Consider the following 17063-nt stretch of genomic DNA (forward strand, 5'->3'; position numbering starts at 1 on the left):
CTCGCTGGGGCCCTTCATGCCACTTTCCACCAAGTTATGCAGCTAGCCTTTCTTTTTCCCCAACCGATTTATGTCAGAGACTCTTAAACTCTCACGGAGCTCATGCGAAGGCAGCCATTTTGCTGTTAGCGCAACAGCACCCACCCCACATCTGAAAAGTTTGACAAATTCAGGGAATTTGTCCCTTCTTCTCAAGGGGGAGCCACTAGGAAGGTGTGCCCACTGCAAAATACTCAAAATACTCTGCCTAGGGGAGGGGGCAAGCAGGATCCCACTGGGAGTAACCCCCACCTACGGGGACAAGGACTCTCCTCATAAGAGTTGTATTACACATCTCTTTTCTTCATAGCCCCACATATTTGTTGGTTATGTGGGGATTGAACAGGGCAAATGTGCAGGACCCTTTAAGAGTGCACAGCTTGGTTTCTGACTCAAACTTGTTACCACCCTTTCGTGGAGAGCAGAATCAATGGTATCACCCCTTTCGTTCTGGGGAGGAACATAAAAAACCCTAGATTTCAACAAAGAATCAGCCTGAGAGTGAGAAACACCAGCTTGTGCACAGAGGACGGAGCCCCTCCCTCATACGAGGAGCCATGCCGTCAACGTGGTGGGCAGAGAGTCGAGGAAGAACGTGGAACGCTGCCGCTTGGTCAAAGGCGGGGTGCCCAGAGAGCTCTGAGCCACCAAAGCAAGCCAAGCCAGAAGCAGCTGGTTGCATCTTGTTCAAGTGACATCAAAACCCGGTCGTTCCTGGATGGGAAAAAACGATGAGAGGCCCGACTCCGCAGACTTAAGCCAGGTCTGGAACATGGGAGCTGCACTGGCCAGAGACAATGCAGCCCCTGACATGCAGTGCCACATCAGGGCCTATGCAGGGCGGACAAAGCCACTGCGAAATTCATCACCCATCAAGGTTAAACAAGGTGACAGACAAAGTCAAGCTGAGGAAACTGCATGCCCACTCCAGGCTGAAAAATCAAAATACCCTATGAGGGGTCAGAAAAGCAATTTACCAAGGGAAGCGGAAGAGCCAAGGAGCCCAGGCCCGGGCTACGACAAACATTCCACAAGGGGATAAATCGTCCCAACACTCGAGCAAGAATAAGCAACAAAGCTACCGAAAATCGCACGCTATTGCCAACATCCTAAGCTGCATCAGGGGTTGTGAATACGGAGCACCACAGGTCAAGATGACATGTCATTTACACAGAGGGGAATACACTGCAAGAGACGGGATAGGTGTAGAACTGTTTGAACTTACTGAAGCGATATAAGAGGATTTATTTCTTTTGTTTTTGAACTAGAAGGCGAGGCAGAGGGCCAGAAAAGCCATTGAGTACTCTTCGGGATGGGGTCATAAAACCAGCCACCTCAAGGGAGAGACCTATTCCAACCAAAGAGGTCATCTTTTTTTCTTTTATGGTGGTGTGGCAGACGCTAGGGTAGTATAGGTTTGGACAGAGGACAGTTTCTACGTAGGATGCCCTGACGAGCACCAGTTTTTAGAGTAGGAAACCTATTTTAGTGGTAAGGTTTAGAGGAGCTATTATTTCTTTTAAATAAAGAACCCAGTTTCAAACATGTCCTCTTGTCTGTTATGTCAGACTTATCACAAGAGCCAAAGATTGCAGCCCCCGGATTTAGGGACCTCAATTTGTAGAGCTGTGGATAAGATCGGGAATTTCCGAAATGAATACATCTCACGTACCCGGTAAATTACACTTGGACCCTTCCTACTGTGCAAGTGAAAGCACTGTTACAGCAGGGGCCATGTTGAAATGGCCCGTGGAGCTCTTTAAACTGGCTGGAGATTTGCTGAATATTGCTTTACAGGGCTTATTACGTTTCCAACCTGTGTGTATATTGATGTTTTTTTCCATTTTTATGCTTTGCATGGGACAGTATACATTGGGGATAGATTTGTTAAATGAGGTCTTTAAGAACAGCTTTTCTTTCCATGCTACTTTCACAGCCCAGTACTATACATGGTTGATGGCGGAGACTTTGCAGTCTGGCAGAAGTAATTTAACTGCAGCAAAGCTATATTTGTGACACTTTTGTCCAGGTTTATTTTCTTGTAAAGGGAGCAGGCAGCTCCATGATGCATGGTGTCACAGGAGACCCCAAGAACACCAACTCTCGAGGACGGTTCAAGTTTTCTTTTTTCAAAATAGTAAAGGGACTCGCTAAGTTTGCCCCCCCACCCCCTCTCTCTTCTAGTGCGGGCTATTTCCTCCCTATCCTAGGTGTCATTCAACCCCAGGATGGAATCTATAGCACAGTAATCCCTTATATCTAGCAGGCTGAGGTCTTGTTTGATGGCCTAAAGGAAAACACCTTTGCTCTCTCCAACTCCCTCACAGAAAAATCTAAGTGGTCCCTGACCCAAGTTACCCAATGTAGTACAAATTGGATAAGTGCCATCCAGATGCTCGGGCCTCACTTTGTCCTTTACTTCCACGCCCTTATACTGCTCTCCTTTGCCTTTCCCCTTCTTCCGCCTACTCTCCTCCCACAGTCTCTCCTCTCTCTACCTCCCTCACACTCATCGACTAACTTCCATTTTCTCGCTCTACTAATAACCTCCACTCTTTGATCTTAACGCTTTCCCTCCTTCACACTGCTACACTGCACTCTCCACAATATCTAATACACTCCCCCTCCCCACACCACTACCACTCACCCCTCCCCCACACAACTACGCCCACACCCCTTCGTCACTGTCCTTTCACTTCTCCAATTGCATCAATTCCATCTCCTTCTCTATTAGTCCCACTCACACGAATCCGAGTGATTTGCCCGCGGCTGAAATTACTGCGGGCAAATAGTTCGCATGAGAAAGGTGCGAGCTACCAAAAGTTTGCACCTACACCCCCAAAATAAACAAACCCCACTTACCTTGTCTTCACGCTGGGTTCCTGCCGCGCCAGTTCCCTTTCACTTCAGTGAAAGGGAACCAGCGCTCCAGGAACCTTTTCTTCTCTCTTTTTTTTTTTAAACGGAAGGCTGCGGGAGTGTCCCCCGCAGCCCCCGCTCACTATACCATAAAGTATAGCGAGCGGGGCAACGCGGGGGACACCCCCGCAGCCCCCGTTTTATTTTTTATAATGCTTCCACCAAAGGTTCGAACTTTTGGTGTTCGAACCTTTGGTGGTAGCATTTTTAGATCAAAAGGTTCATGCAAACCTTTTGATGCGGGACAATCGTCCTAAACCCACTCACACACCTTGCATGCACACTTGGACCAAAGTCACACTTACTCCCACCAACCAATACCTCACCTTCACATTCCTTCAGCACTTCTCCATGCTCTTCTACACAGTCCCCTCTGCTTAGTCTCTTGATCCTCCTCCTCCTCCTCCTCCTCCCTTGATCCCACCCGAATAACCCACGCTTTCCTATTTTTGTACCCTTTTTAGTCCCTCCCCCCCCCCCCCACTACTAGATCTCTCGTCACTTGGTTCCCCGGGCCAAACACGACTTTCTTTTCCCCCAAGGGAGGGGTTTACAGGTGAGCCTAAAGCCACTGCATTCAGAATCATAGTCTATGTCCAGTTTGTGCGAGGGCTTTTGGTCATGTTTGGGATTCCGGTTTGGCAGAGGGCCTGCTCTGCTGCCCTGTCACTGGTAAGCGTATTGTCTTTGTGGGTGAGCGCATTGAGATCGCAAAATCAGGGAGTACCTGGAGTGATTCACTCATCTTTCCAGCAGTCTTTTTTTCTTGTTGGTTCATGTAGCTATTTTTCTCTGCTCAACTGACGAGAGACTTGCTCTGTGGCACGGCAGCTCTTCTATGTCTTTCCTGGTCAGGTTGCTTGCTTGGCTGGGCATAATTGTTGTTGAAGTCATTCACGACTAGAAAGACTGGCCAGCATTGTGGAGCACGGGTATGGGGCAAGAAAAGGTGGTACTCATTTCAAATTGGTAGAAGGGACAGGGACTGGGGCCCTCCCAACTCCCACCCCTCACGACTGGAGCAAGACTGGATCTAGTGAAAACCCTGGCAGGCCTCCCACTCCTAGGTGAGAGGGGTCCCCAAACCCTTTTGACAGGGTCATGTTGCTGATCCTGCTACAGTGGCTAAGCACGCATATTTTTGGTGACCACTAAAACAATGCAACATTACCCTCCCTCCTCCAACTTTCAACTCAGAATAGCAGAAGCATACACTCCCTAAAATGAGCAAAATAAATTTTGAAAAAGCTAGGCCAACTATGTAAGTTGGGGATAGCGTTGTTGATTGTAGTCTGCAAGAGCTCCTTCAATCTGACCTGCTTAGTGCCCTGAAATGTTTCTACATTTGGCATTCACATTCTTTTCGGAAGGGAGCAGGCTCCTCCATGATGAAGTTAAACGTGGAGCCTGGCACCAGTACTTGATGTACAATAGTGCACTATCACAGACGTTAACAAGCAGCATGGGCACCAACACTGATTGCATGAGGTTGAAGTACAGTAGGTAGTTGAGAGGTGAAGTTATGCAGTCTGACACCAAGTAGCATGCGCCTAGAGCAGTTCACTACTATGTGGTTAATAGGTGGCAGAGTGCAGCGTCATATATGTAATGCAGCTCCACTCACACTACTTGTGTCCCTTTTGTGCAGGTGAAACCTAGAATTAGGAATATGCGCCTCTAATTTTCAGACTTTTGAAACCAGTCAAGTTAGTTTTCTACAGCAGTGCAGCTGGGTACTAATGATAGATGTAAGCGATGCTGTGCAGTCAGGTTTAACTATTGAACTTGCATTCAAAACGACTACCTCTTCCATTTGACACTGAAACATTGGGTTGTGAATCTTTGCTTCCTTATTGTCACTAGCTTGGTTGCCGTTTTTATTAAATAGCCAGTTGTAGAATTGAAACCCTCTTTTGTAATAAGTGTTTCCATGCATAGAATGGTCACTACAGACCTTTGTATCACAGAACACAAAAGTCGATTTCTTAAAAACCTTTGTTCATAAACATACTTGTCCAAGCGACTCTAGCTCTGATCACTTCTATGCAGGAGACAGTAAATTTAGCGGTCAGGCGTCCTGCTTTGCTCAGCACCATGGAGGGATTATAGATGGATGCCTGGTCAGGTCTGCTGCTAAAACCTTTAGAGTCAAGTGCTCAGTCTGCGTTTGACTGATAAATTAAAATGATATTCAGAAGAGGATGGCGCTACATGGCCAAGCGACTATATTGCGTGCTGCCCACTTTGGGTTGAGGACAGGCTTGAGATAGAATGTTCTGAAAGCAGAAGGGATGACACTGTGTTCTATGGAAGGCTTGTAAGGAGAGTGCTAGTCCAGGTTGCATCATTATTGCTGTGTAAATGTTGGTGAGGGAGGAACAGGTCTTTCGGCAATCATGCTTGATTACTAGCATTGACCGTGGCGACCCAGGATGTGGCCTTTAAGATAAAGGAATAGTTTGTGTCAACCCTGGACGTTATGATCTCAGATGAACATTGCATTTTCTTTTGTGGTCAGAGAAAATTAGAAATTCGCTCAATTAGTGTATCAGCATAATTGTACCCCCAAAGCAGAGACCAGGGTCTCTCCAGTTCATCAGGCCAACTGTAGCAGGTGCAGGTTTAAGCATTCTTATTTCCTAGACTTAGCTTGGTAATGCAAACAAGGGCAATCTGGCAAAATGTAACACTCCTAATTGGGGAAAACACAGGTACCTAAATTGGCTCAGACCTTTTATTTTGGCTCTTGGGTAAACCAGGAGCTTTTTGATAAAAAATAAAACCACGACACATGTTGACTTGGCGGTGTACCAGTACGGCAACTTTCAAAAGCTGTGATCCCAGTAGTATGAAAGCAGTTGAACAATATTTGTGGTTTGTAATGAATTTGGGGTGACCAAAAGGACACTCGGGCATAGTATAAGTATTACTTGGAGATTTTCTACCTGACCGTATGATCATACCACCACCATCAACTCCTCTGGAGATGGGTCTACACGCCAGTCTTCATAATATTGACGGTCAGATTTTGAAGTTGAGCTCATTGTCCTAATGCTCATCAATCACCAGAAACATAACTGATAAAAAACGGGTTGAGGATTGTGAATTTCCCTGCATGCTTTTTATGTAAATTAAATGATTCTCCTCCAATTCTTGAATGGTCCTTGCCTTGAAAGAATTCCAAAAAAAAAAAAAAGTGTGCTAAAGTCATAACTCTGCAATAGGGCAGCAGTACTAGTTACTGCCCATTGTGCTCCTGAGATCTAATTCCAATTAGTATCAATAACTACATTTACTGACCTGCATCATGGTCCACCATAATACGGTCTTCTAGAGTTACTACTAGCATTCTACTTCTACTTTCTACCTTCTGTTCACATGTGCCCCACTGTGACTGTGCCGCTGGGATTTGCTCCCATGTGTCCCAATGTAATTTTGCCCTGCTCTGATTTTGCTCCTGGATGTCTCACCATCATTTTGACCCACTGCAATTCTGCTCCTAGATGTCCCTACATGAGTTTCTCTAAGAGGGATTTCATTTCACTCTCGACTTAGTACCCACTGATGCCTGCTCTTGCAAGTCCTCCCCTATGTGGTTTAGCCCCAGACAACTCAGGACTACGCAGAGGGTTTATTGTATAAACTCAAATATCAACAGAGTTTAGAGTGAACTGAAAAGTAGAATGAGGGGTCTTTAAAACAATAGGAGCAGTTGAACCCGAGGGTCAGTCCATGTCTTGCTTCTTTGGATTTCAGTCTGTTGGTGGTCAAGCAAACGTCACTTAGTCAATGGGGCTTTAAGGTTCACCTGCTCTTCTTGCATGCTTGCCTTGGATCTTTCTGCTGCCGGTTGTGACAAACCTGAAGGCGTCTATATCTAATCCCTGTGATCCGCCATCCAGGTGGCCAGGACACGGCCATCCCTTTTGGATCCAGTTCCTGGGAGTGGACGAGTGCAAGAGGATCACCTAGATGGGGGTCGGGGGGTCCTTGGGGAGTGGGACATTGATGGGTGAGACGCAGTATCCCCTTCTCTGGACACCTTTTCCCCCATCCTACCACATAGGATATTCCAAAACACTGCCCCACCCCTTTGCTGACACGAACACTTCGCACAACACGAAAGACAACGGACTAACACCAGAGCCGTTTACCTGACATGTCCCAATACAAGGGTCAGGCAAAGTCAGGCAATTGACCAGAATCCCACACACCCGACGGCACTTTCCCTTTCCCACAGGGATAAAAGGTGGAGCAAGAGAGCACACTACGAGCAAAGCAGACTGCACAACGTGTGAGCTAACTCAGCCCGGCAGTTCAAAAGGAGGGGGAAGGACGGCGCAAGTTAAGAGGATACTAAGGGGAGAAATGACCGTAGCCCTTATCGACAGACTTGTGAAGCCTCCAAAGAAGGAATCGTAAGACCACTAACAATAGCCCGTGTGTGTTGCAGCAGATGTCAACGGTACACAAGTGCTTTCTTTGCTGACAGCCAAGCTGTGGAGAGACGCATGGCCCAATGGTACCGGCCTAGACTCTACAGATGAGAAAGCAAAGCAATTCATCACAGCTGGTGAGTCGAGGGGGAACCGATAAAGAAACCAAACTGTGTTGAATGGAAAGCAGCAAACGGCTGATTTGAATTGTAAACAAACTATTGATGAAAAGGGTAAAAACCAGCAACAGAGAAGTCTGGCACCATGCGGGTGCTCAAGTAGGAAACTCTGGGCGATTACCATATGGTAAAGACTACGGTGACCAGTGGTCATGTGGGGGTCGTGTCAAATCCTCCTCACAGTCGAAAGTCTGCGACAGACAGATGACTGGAAAACTAAGGGAAATTAATCCTGCATGGTAAAATTAGTACACAAACAGTGTGTTATGAAGGCTGGCAAGAGTGAACCCGGCGGAGTGATGTCCACAGTGATATGTGTAAAAGGACATTGTGATTTTCAAGCAGCAGAAGGAAAGCCATTGTGAGCCCGAAGGAGGGAGGCTGACAATTGAAAAGGGGTCCGAGTCCAAAGAAGGGAGATCCGGGGTGGAAAGTCACCACCCAAAGTTTGTTCAGAAAGGAACTTTGTATTTGGGGTTTGTGCCCAGGAGAGGGTGACCCAGAAGTGAAGTAGTCACCCAAAGCCATACATGAAACAGAACTTTGTGTTTGTTGAAATTATCAGGCCCTCGAAGGCAAGAGACTTTTTATTACAAAGAGACTTAACCATCGAACAACCAGATAGCTAGAACTGAACTGTCGGCTCGTGCTGGGAAAGCTAGAGTGTGTGCTGTGCTCAGGCGATCCATCTTGTCCTGTGCCTAAAACGTGGGGGAGACCCCTGGCAATCACATCCCAACTTATTATTTTGAACACTTCTTTCTTTATTGAAACTCCCTTTCCACACTCTTTCTATAATTAGTTGTAAGGAATTGGAAATAGTATAGGCCCTTTTTACTTTGACAGGACACCACAAGGACTGCCATATTTTTCATTTGATGGTGAACGTTTGCTCCCATCTTGGATTTAGGTTAAGATTAGGCATTTTTCCAACCTGTACATTGTTTAAATAAACACCCTTGAATCGTGATCACTTGTGTCTGTTTTTACTGTTGCCACCATGAGTTCCTTACACGTTGCTGTAGTCAGTATGAAGAGGCATCATTAGGAGGTTCTTCCCACCTGCTGGACACGAGGGCCTGGCCCTACTTCAAGTCTTGACAAAGTTTATTCACGTTCCCCTGCATCTCGCTGGGGACAGTCGCTCTACTTCCCTCAACTCTTTTTTAGCGTCCTTTTCTGGTCTACAACCTCCTTCTTTGTTATGACCAATGCACGTGTTGGTGCCATGCCACACGCATCCCAAGGCCCACAGACTAGCCAATATAAGGAACTTATTGAGAACATAAGGCACAACGAGAACCCCCAAAAAAGAGTTACCAACCATCAGTATTACCGGACTAGTGCACTTATGTACCCCTTGTACCTGGCCACCGCAACAAAAGGCCACCACAACACTTTTGAAGGGGTCGTGGGCACTGCACAGCCAGTCACTATAATTGAACTTCGAACTTGAGTTGGCTCTATTTAAGAGCAAGTCGACACAGGTTCGAATCCCGATCCCACGCGTAGAAACCAATGTATCAAGCACTTTATAAAAGAATAATTATGATTATGAAGCAGACGCAGAGCTTCAGAGGTTCACCTTGCTTCACTCAGATCTAGTCACCAACAGAACACTACCCGAATTCCAGGACCAGCTGGGCTGCAGCCAAGGCCTTTTCTTGTTTTACGTAGGGCACCCCTGGGCACGCTAAAAGAAGCACAGTGACCTGGCTGCCTAACTGTGTGCATCGAACAGCGCATAATTAAACGCATAACAAAAAGAAAGGTAAATGGATAGGATCTAGAAACCTGGAGAGCAAAAAGGCATTTGGATCCCCCGGATTAAAAGGGACAATGATCCTGGTTGTGTTCATTTTTGATTGCAGACGTAATACAGAGAAGAATGTGCCAACCAACAAGACTGAGCAACGATCAGTAGCACCCCAAAAGTACTGCTGCCAACTCCTGTTCCGCTCACTCCCCCCAAATTTCTTACCCCAGTGCCACCCAATCAGGCATGCAGCCTTCAACGGACAAAAGTATGTAGGGTAATTGCGCTGCCAATGGCAGCAGGGGGACCGGAATGTTCAGGAGAGGGACACAGTTGGGGGAAAGATTTAGATGGGATGCTGGCCTGAAAGGGGGGGGGGGCGATTTGGGTGGGTGGGAGCATGCTGAGCGTCAGGGGAAATGGGGTGGGGTCACAGAAGGGAAGAGCTCCATATGGTGGGGGGGGAACTGGGGTTTGCCAGTGTGTCCCTTACACAACAAGAGGGATAGTGCAGGGGTGGGAGAGAAAGCGGTTTGTCCACCTCCTAAGTGGAGGGCACAGAAGGGAAGCATGCACAAGAATGGCATTTTTCCGCAGCGCCAAAGTGGGGCCCAGGAATGCGGTCTTCAGCTAACTGGCCTGCGGCAACACATCATAGATCCCCAATTACACTAGTTCGGTAGTGGAAGGATAAATAGAAGGACGTTGTAATGCACATGTATAACTGAAAATACTTTGACATGCTATGACTATAGTGTAAAACATCTAATGTGTTCAAAAGTTGACAGAGTGGGTAATACGTGAAGTTTGCCAACAGCGTTAAAGTGGTAATCAAAACACTAAATACACAGTCATCAAGTACCAAGAATACTTATCCTCATACCTATAACATTACTTCTTCCTAACCCTCAATTTGTTTTCCCCATCATACCAAAACCTACCCAATCAACTAATCCTGGAATTCTGTTTCATTGACAAATCACAGCTCTCTCTTTTTGGACACCTTGAAACAATCAAGTCCATGTCACCTGCCTGCTGGCTGATTTTCTCTTCTCCTGGGTGATTTTTGTGTAGCACCGCTTGGCCGACTCGGGACTCCTCCCTGGAATCCCTGTCGACACAGTAGAACCTCGTGAAGGTGTGCGTGGGCCTTCATGTCACAGCCATGCAGATGTCAAGCAGGGGTACACCCGAGAGAAACCCGGTCGTTGCTGCAATGGCTCTGGTGGAGTGGGCTCTCGGCCGGCCTAGCAGCGGCCTGCTGCTAGTCGATGACAGTGCATGATGCAGTTAGAGAGCCACCTGGAAATGGAAGCCTACGAAAAGGCCTTTCCTTGATTTACAGGTCCAAAGTTGACGAACAGAGAAGTCTTCCGAAAATTCTTCGTACATGCCACAAAGAACTTCAAGGCATGAGCACCGTCCAGCGAATGCAAGGCTCTTTCCGCTGGTGATGAAAGATTCGGGAAGAAGACAGGTAAAGGTTTGTTGAGCTGGAATTCTGACAATACCTTTGGCATAAAGGTTGGGTGAATACGCAGTACCACCCTTGAAGCATGGAAAGACAAGCAAGGGTGCTTGCAACAGAGGGCCTGAATCTTCCCGACCCGCCTGGATGAGGTGATAGCCACGAGGCAACCCGTTTTCCACAAGAGGAATTTTAGAGTGGCCCAATGCGTTGGGTCGAATGGCGTTCCCATGAGTTTGGTCAGCACAACATTGAGCTCCCAAGCCAGCACAGGGGCCTTCACTGGCGGGAAAGCCCTGAAGAGTCCCTTGAGAACTCCTTGACGAGCCTGTGAGACCACAGAAGGTCTGCCAGGGGACCTGGTGTACCTGGATATGGCAGCGAGATGCACCTTGATAGAGGCATGTGCCAGTCCCACTTTGGCCAGGGAAAGTAAGTATGGTAGAAGTTGCGGAGCCGTGACACACAGAGGTGTAATCCGAGTTCGGCACCACACAGAGAAGCGTTTCCATTTATATCTGTAGCACTTCAACATTGACGAGGCTCTGGCCCTGGCCAGGATGTTCTTACATTCTGTGGGTAAAGCACAACCTCCAAACACTAGGGCTGCAGGAGCCATGCCCTCAGGGTCAGGGACTCCGGATCATGATGCAGAATTGCCCCCACCTTGTCTGACGAGAAGGTCCGGGGGCAGCGGCAGCCGGATGGACGGGGCTACCGACAGACTTAGTAAGTCTGGTTACCAGATTTGCCACGGCGACTAGCATCATCCTGCAGGGGCACTGTCTGAGTGTGTTGATTACATGCAAGAGGAGTGGGAATGGCCGGAAGGTGTACAGAAACCGTCCTTCTCCTGGGAACGAGAATGCGTCCCCCATGCTCCTCAGTTGAGGCAACCTGCTGGCGCACCTATCGACACTTGCTTTGCTGCCGCCGCAAAGAGGTCCATGTGGGGCTGCCCGCATTTGCCAAACAGAAAGTCCACCTGGTCCTGGCGAAGTTATCACTCTTGGCAAGAACATAGTTCCCTGCTGAGCGAGTCTGAGATGGTGTTCTTGACACCCGCTAGGTGTAACGGAGCAAGGAATGTGTCTTGATGAACAGCCCAGCATCACAGGTCCTGGTCCTCATTGGAAAGCGCCGGTGAATGGCCCCCCCCCACCTTTCCAGATGTAGAAAATGTTGGTGGTGTGGTCTGTGAAGATCCTCACCCCCTTGTCTTTCAATGATGGGAGAAAATACCTGAGCGTCCAGAATCCGGCCCAAAGTTCCAGGATGTTGATGTGTAGGTCCCTCTCCTCCGGTTGCCAGAGGCTTCTGGCGGGCAACTGTCTGGTGTGAGCTCCCCATCCCTCTAGAGATGCGTCCGTGGTGACCATCTCCTGTTAAGGAATAAGCTGATACGGAGCCTCCCCCGGATAAGCAGTGGCCGTACGCCCCAGCACTGAATCGCCTGACGGAACTACTCGTTGAGAGAGAACTTGTCCACAAAACTCCAGGCACCTGCATCCAGGAACTCCTGGAGGGGTCTCATATGAAGTCTGCACAGGCGAACGAGGCTGAGGCAGGAGGACATCATGCCCAGCAGCGACTTGATGGAACAAACCTTCGCCGTCTGCACCAACGACAAATGCTGTACTTTGCCCTGTATGGCTCTCACCCTTTCCTCTGAGGGAGATGCCAAACAAGTCATCGTGTTGAGTCGGGCACCTATAAACCGCGCATCCTGAGATGGCGTCAAGCAAGACTTTGGATAGTTTATGGAGAATCCCAACTCCGTCAGCAGCTGCACGGTCTTCGATGTGTGTTCTCCCGCCAGTAGCGGGTGAGGGAATGCACCAGCCATTCATCCAGGGAGGGGTATACGTGGATGCCCTATGGACAAAGATGTGCTGCCACTGGTGACAGGTACTTCGTAAACAGCCTCTGGGCTAATTTCAGGCCGAAAGGAAGAGCCCTAAACCGGTGATGCCAATCTTGAACTACGAACGGTACGAACTTGCTGGGATTCTTGTGAATGGGGATGTGGAAGTAGGCGTCCTCAACATCCAACATCATCAGAAAATCTCCTTGACCCAGCTGGCCGAGCACTTGTTGCAACATGACCATCCAGAGCTTTTCGGACTTCAAGTACTTGTTGAGACGAAGATGATCTAGGATCAGCCTCCACCTCCAGCCACCCCCCCTCTTTTTTTTTTGAACCAGAGCGTATCTGGCGTATATTCCTGAGTGTTACGCTCACCTGGCTCCCACAGGGGCGTCGATCGGACCCGGACAGCTGCGGTCTCCACCAACGTGATGCGTAGTGCAGAGATGACAGACTGGACTGGCCCGCCTAACCTCGTCTGCTTGACCCGTAGTATTCTCTTGCAAGTGGAGAAAAGGATTTAGCCACCCGTGGATTTTAGTGATGGCACCCCTCTGTTCTCCCCACTAGTCCCCTCCGATATCCCCTTTCAGTAATCTCACCTTATGTTCCTAAATGATGAGCTCTCCATCATGCGTGGAATGCAGGGGCGCGTAGATACCAGTTACTTCACTGGTTTGAAGGAGTTGGAAGAGTTCCGGAGGAATATTGACTCCGAGGTTCTTGCCGAGGACCCGTAAGTATAAAGTTCAAAGAGTTCAATATGTCCGATGTTCACTCTTGTTCCATTCCCTTTTTGAATTGCAGCTGGGTCCCAGAGAATATTGCCTTGAGGCAGCTGATGGCGTTCAGGTAAGAGTCTGTATTACCCAACACTGTCCGGTAAAAGTTGCATGTGTTTAACTTGTTGTTTTCTCTCTTTACAGGTGCGGCATAAGAAGATGTGGCGTGTTGAAGGATATTGCCTCCGGTGGTAAATCAGGTAAGTCTATGGTGGTAAAAGAGATTGTATTTGTTGGCTCTCTCGGCTCACCTTGTTATTTCTTTTGTTCCCCCAGGTGCTGGAGTTCGGCGAAGAAAATGATGGAGGCAGCGCCCAATCGAAAGATGCTGTGAAGACTGGCGAGTATGGCGCGGCGCTGCCGCTGGCGATGCGTGCAGAAATAATGTCCTTTCCAGGCTCGGAGACGTGCTGGATCCGGAATCAGGTAAGGAATTAAAATATGTCCGTGATCTAACCTTTCCTCCTTCTTTCCCCTTTTTCTAGGAGCTCCGGATTCGAGGGGGGCGTAGCAGAAGACTGGATGCTGACTTGCAGGCACGGTGAGCGTTACGCTACTGAGTGCAGAATAACGCGAAGCATGTGCTGCTGTTCGGGCGTGGTTTAAATAGCCGGCAAAGTAGTCCCAGGTAAGAAGTTCCCCCAGAACCACACCCAAGTAAAAAGTAGTCCCTGAAGTAAAATAGTCCCATTCAGGCCTCACGTTGGCTTGACTTCACTGCAGCATGGTCTGCACGAGGCAAGTAATGTACATGAGCCTGGCGCATATGGCGCCAGGACTGGTTTCCTCTATGAGCCTGGCACCAATGGCGCCAGGACTGTACCCAGACAGCCCCTAGCCGGGGCTGCTGGGCTTTTAGTAAGTACTTGGATGCCTGCTCCCGGGCTGATGGGCTTGGTCCGGATGCCCGGGGGTAGGCATCATGACAAGAGTCCCAGAGATGCTGGGGGACGGGTTCTATTGCCCCTTTCTATAACATGGCCCGTACCTCCTGCAGAAGCTGTGGTCCGTGTTGTTCTTGTCGCTGAACCGGCGGGATACGAGGACACCTGCGTTGGAAACCCAAGGTGTGCCCCTGTCCGAGAGCATCCAGCAGCCATCTGTCTGTGGTGAACTTTTCCCATGTGCCGATGAACTTCGCCAGCTGGCCTCCCACGGCCGGTTCAAGCCTACTTTGGGATCGAAGATCTGCCCTGTCGCGGCGCCGCCGCTGCCTTGAGAGCAATCCCTGTATGCTTGAGAGGAGGAGCGTGGAGGCTGGCGGTACAGCGTTTTATATCCTGGTTTTCCTCTGGTAGAGCGAAAGGATGACAGCTGTTGTTGCTGCAAAGTTCCCAAGGAGCGTGCCGTCTCTGTCTTTATCGCTTGTAAAGAGTCATTGACCGCCTTTCCGAAAATGTTCTCCCCGTCGAACGGCATATCCAGTACCTTCGTCTGAATGTCCGGACAGAAGTTAGTTGCTTTCAACCAACTTAGACTACGCAGGGACGCCCCTTTCCCCATCTGACGGAAACCTGTGTCCGCGATGTCCACTGCCACTATGATGCCGTGATCGGAGACCACTTCCCCTGCCTGAAAGAGTCCAGAATAGGACACAACTTGAACCATAGTTCCCGGTCATATCGGGACAAGATGGCTAGGGCGTTAGCTGCCTTGATGGTAGAGACTGCCATATAAATGATTCTCTTGCCCATTCCATCCAGCTTCTTCCCTCCTGGTCCGGAGGTACCATGGCTGCCAACGATAGGTTTGCCAGGCGCTTCCTGGCTGCTGCAGAGACCGCGGGGGGCTGAATCTGGAACCCTGTACTTCTTCTCCAGCCTGTCCCACTTGGTCGTACTCTGTTTTTCATTAGCGCCAGGCCTTCCTCCCCGACGTCGTCCAGGAAGGGAACAGACATGATCGTCTTTCTTCTCAAATTGCGCTGTTGGCATAGGAAGCCTTCTTTCTTGGTCTCCTCAGGGGTTAACTGAAAAAGTTCGAGGCCCTTGATACGACGGAATTAAATGATCCAACTCCATCTGGTGGGGAGTTCCTATGGGGCTCATCCATGTGCTGCGTCAGACGCAATGAAGTCATCCTCGTCTGTGCCTGTGGTAGCAGTGCCCGTACCCGCGTCTGTGTGAGGGTCTAGTGCTCTGAGGGGGTCTTTTCCTGACGAGGTGGTGGTGGTGGAGTAGTTGGATGATGGTGAGGACCAGCACCCCCTTTGGCCTTTCTCTTTCAGGGGTGAGCTTAGCCTCAGGAGGTTCCTTCATGTCCCGTGAAGGTGTGGTCCTAGAGGCATCCTCTACTGGATTTCGATGACCAGTGTGTGCAGGGTTGTTAGACCTAGAGACGGGTCGCTGGATATTCTAAGGGTGAATGGAACCAGCGGAGTATGGTCCGAGTTGATGCGTCTCCTCTTGCGAGCAGAAGATTCCTCGTTATCCGTGTAGCAATCGTCCTGCAGATCATTGTACTCATCGGTACTCTAGTAGATCTGCTACGGTCTGTCTGGGACAGTCCCCTGGCCAAAGTACTGGGGACAGTCTCTCTCGCCTTCTCAGGAGGCTGCTCGGTCAGTGCGGTGACTCGGTCTTCCCTGACCCCGGAGTGGTCGTGACCTTTGTTGCTGCTTCTACAGCCATATCTCGTCTCGGGGGTAAGGACATCTGTGGAGTGGCTGCCACCTCCTTAGAGGCCCTACTCTCCTTCACCGCTATCGCAGCAGTCGTCATTGACTTAGTCGACGATGAGCTTGACGTCGCTTTTGTCGATGGCGCAGTCATCGACTCTTTTGACTTGGCATGCTGCAAGGTCTTTGACGAGTCTTCTGAGGACTTATCCTTCGTCGGCTTATCCTTGTAGACAAGGAGTTTTGCCTTGTTTGGGGACTTCCTCTTTGAAGGGGACCCTTTTGATAAGCTCACCGTAGAAGCAGATGGTGATCACTATAGCCCTTTGCCCGAATCGGGACCTGCATCAGCGGCGAACACAGCGGCACGGAGCTCGGCCTTCTCTTGGACCCCCACAAGCGGGACGCCCTCGAAGGATCTCGACCGCCTCCCGGAGGGAGTTCGCTCCTCGGACCGGCCGGTCCTAGATGAGGCTCGACTCTGCCCCGTGGCTGAGTCAGTGGCTTTGCTCGACTTGAGCCACGCTGACCGTCTGCTGTAGCAGTCTTTTTTTGGTTTTCTTCGCAAACCACGGCACACCTCGCATTCCTCCTCATCGTGGTCTGGATGCAGGCAATATAAGCATTTAAAATGCCGATCTTCCACAAAGACGTTCCTTAATCCACACATTGTGCAGAGTTGAGAGGCTTCGACTTTCCTTCTTCTCTTCACTCGTGGTTGAAAGGCGTGAAGTAGGCTCGAGGTCGGGCCTTCTCGAAATTTCATTGATGATCGGATGGTGGATGAAGATCTTCGCCGGTAGCGGATCCCCTCTGCCGGCCTCTGTTCTTCGTCGAAGGTAATTAAGCAAAAATTGGTCAAAGGTCTAACTATTTTGGATAAAAATCCATAAAAACACAAAAAAATTAATCAGAGAGCAACTTGAGGACTCCCAACACTGAAGCGTGCAGTAAAACTCTGAAGATGGCCACCAGGGGTGGAGCTTAAGGAGAGGACTGT

General features: G+C 49.3%; 1 protein-coding gene across 1 annotated transcript in view; it reads right to left on the bottom strand.

The window, feature by feature from the left end:
- The window catches only part of RAB32 (RAB32, member RAS oncogene family), a 230172-nt gene that overhangs the window by 50106 nt on the left and 163003 nt on the right, over nucleotides 1–17063 (bottom strand). The gene's annotated exons all lie outside the window — the stretch shown is intronic.

Source organism: Ambystoma mexicanum, chromosome 4p, assembly GCF_040938575.1.
Source record: "Ambystoma mexicanum isolate Mex_15411 chromosome 4p, UKY_AmexF1_1, whole genome shotgun sequence".
Taxonomy (NCBI): Eukaryota; Metazoa; Chordata; class Amphibia; order Caudata; family Ambystomatidae; genus Ambystoma; species Ambystoma mexicanum.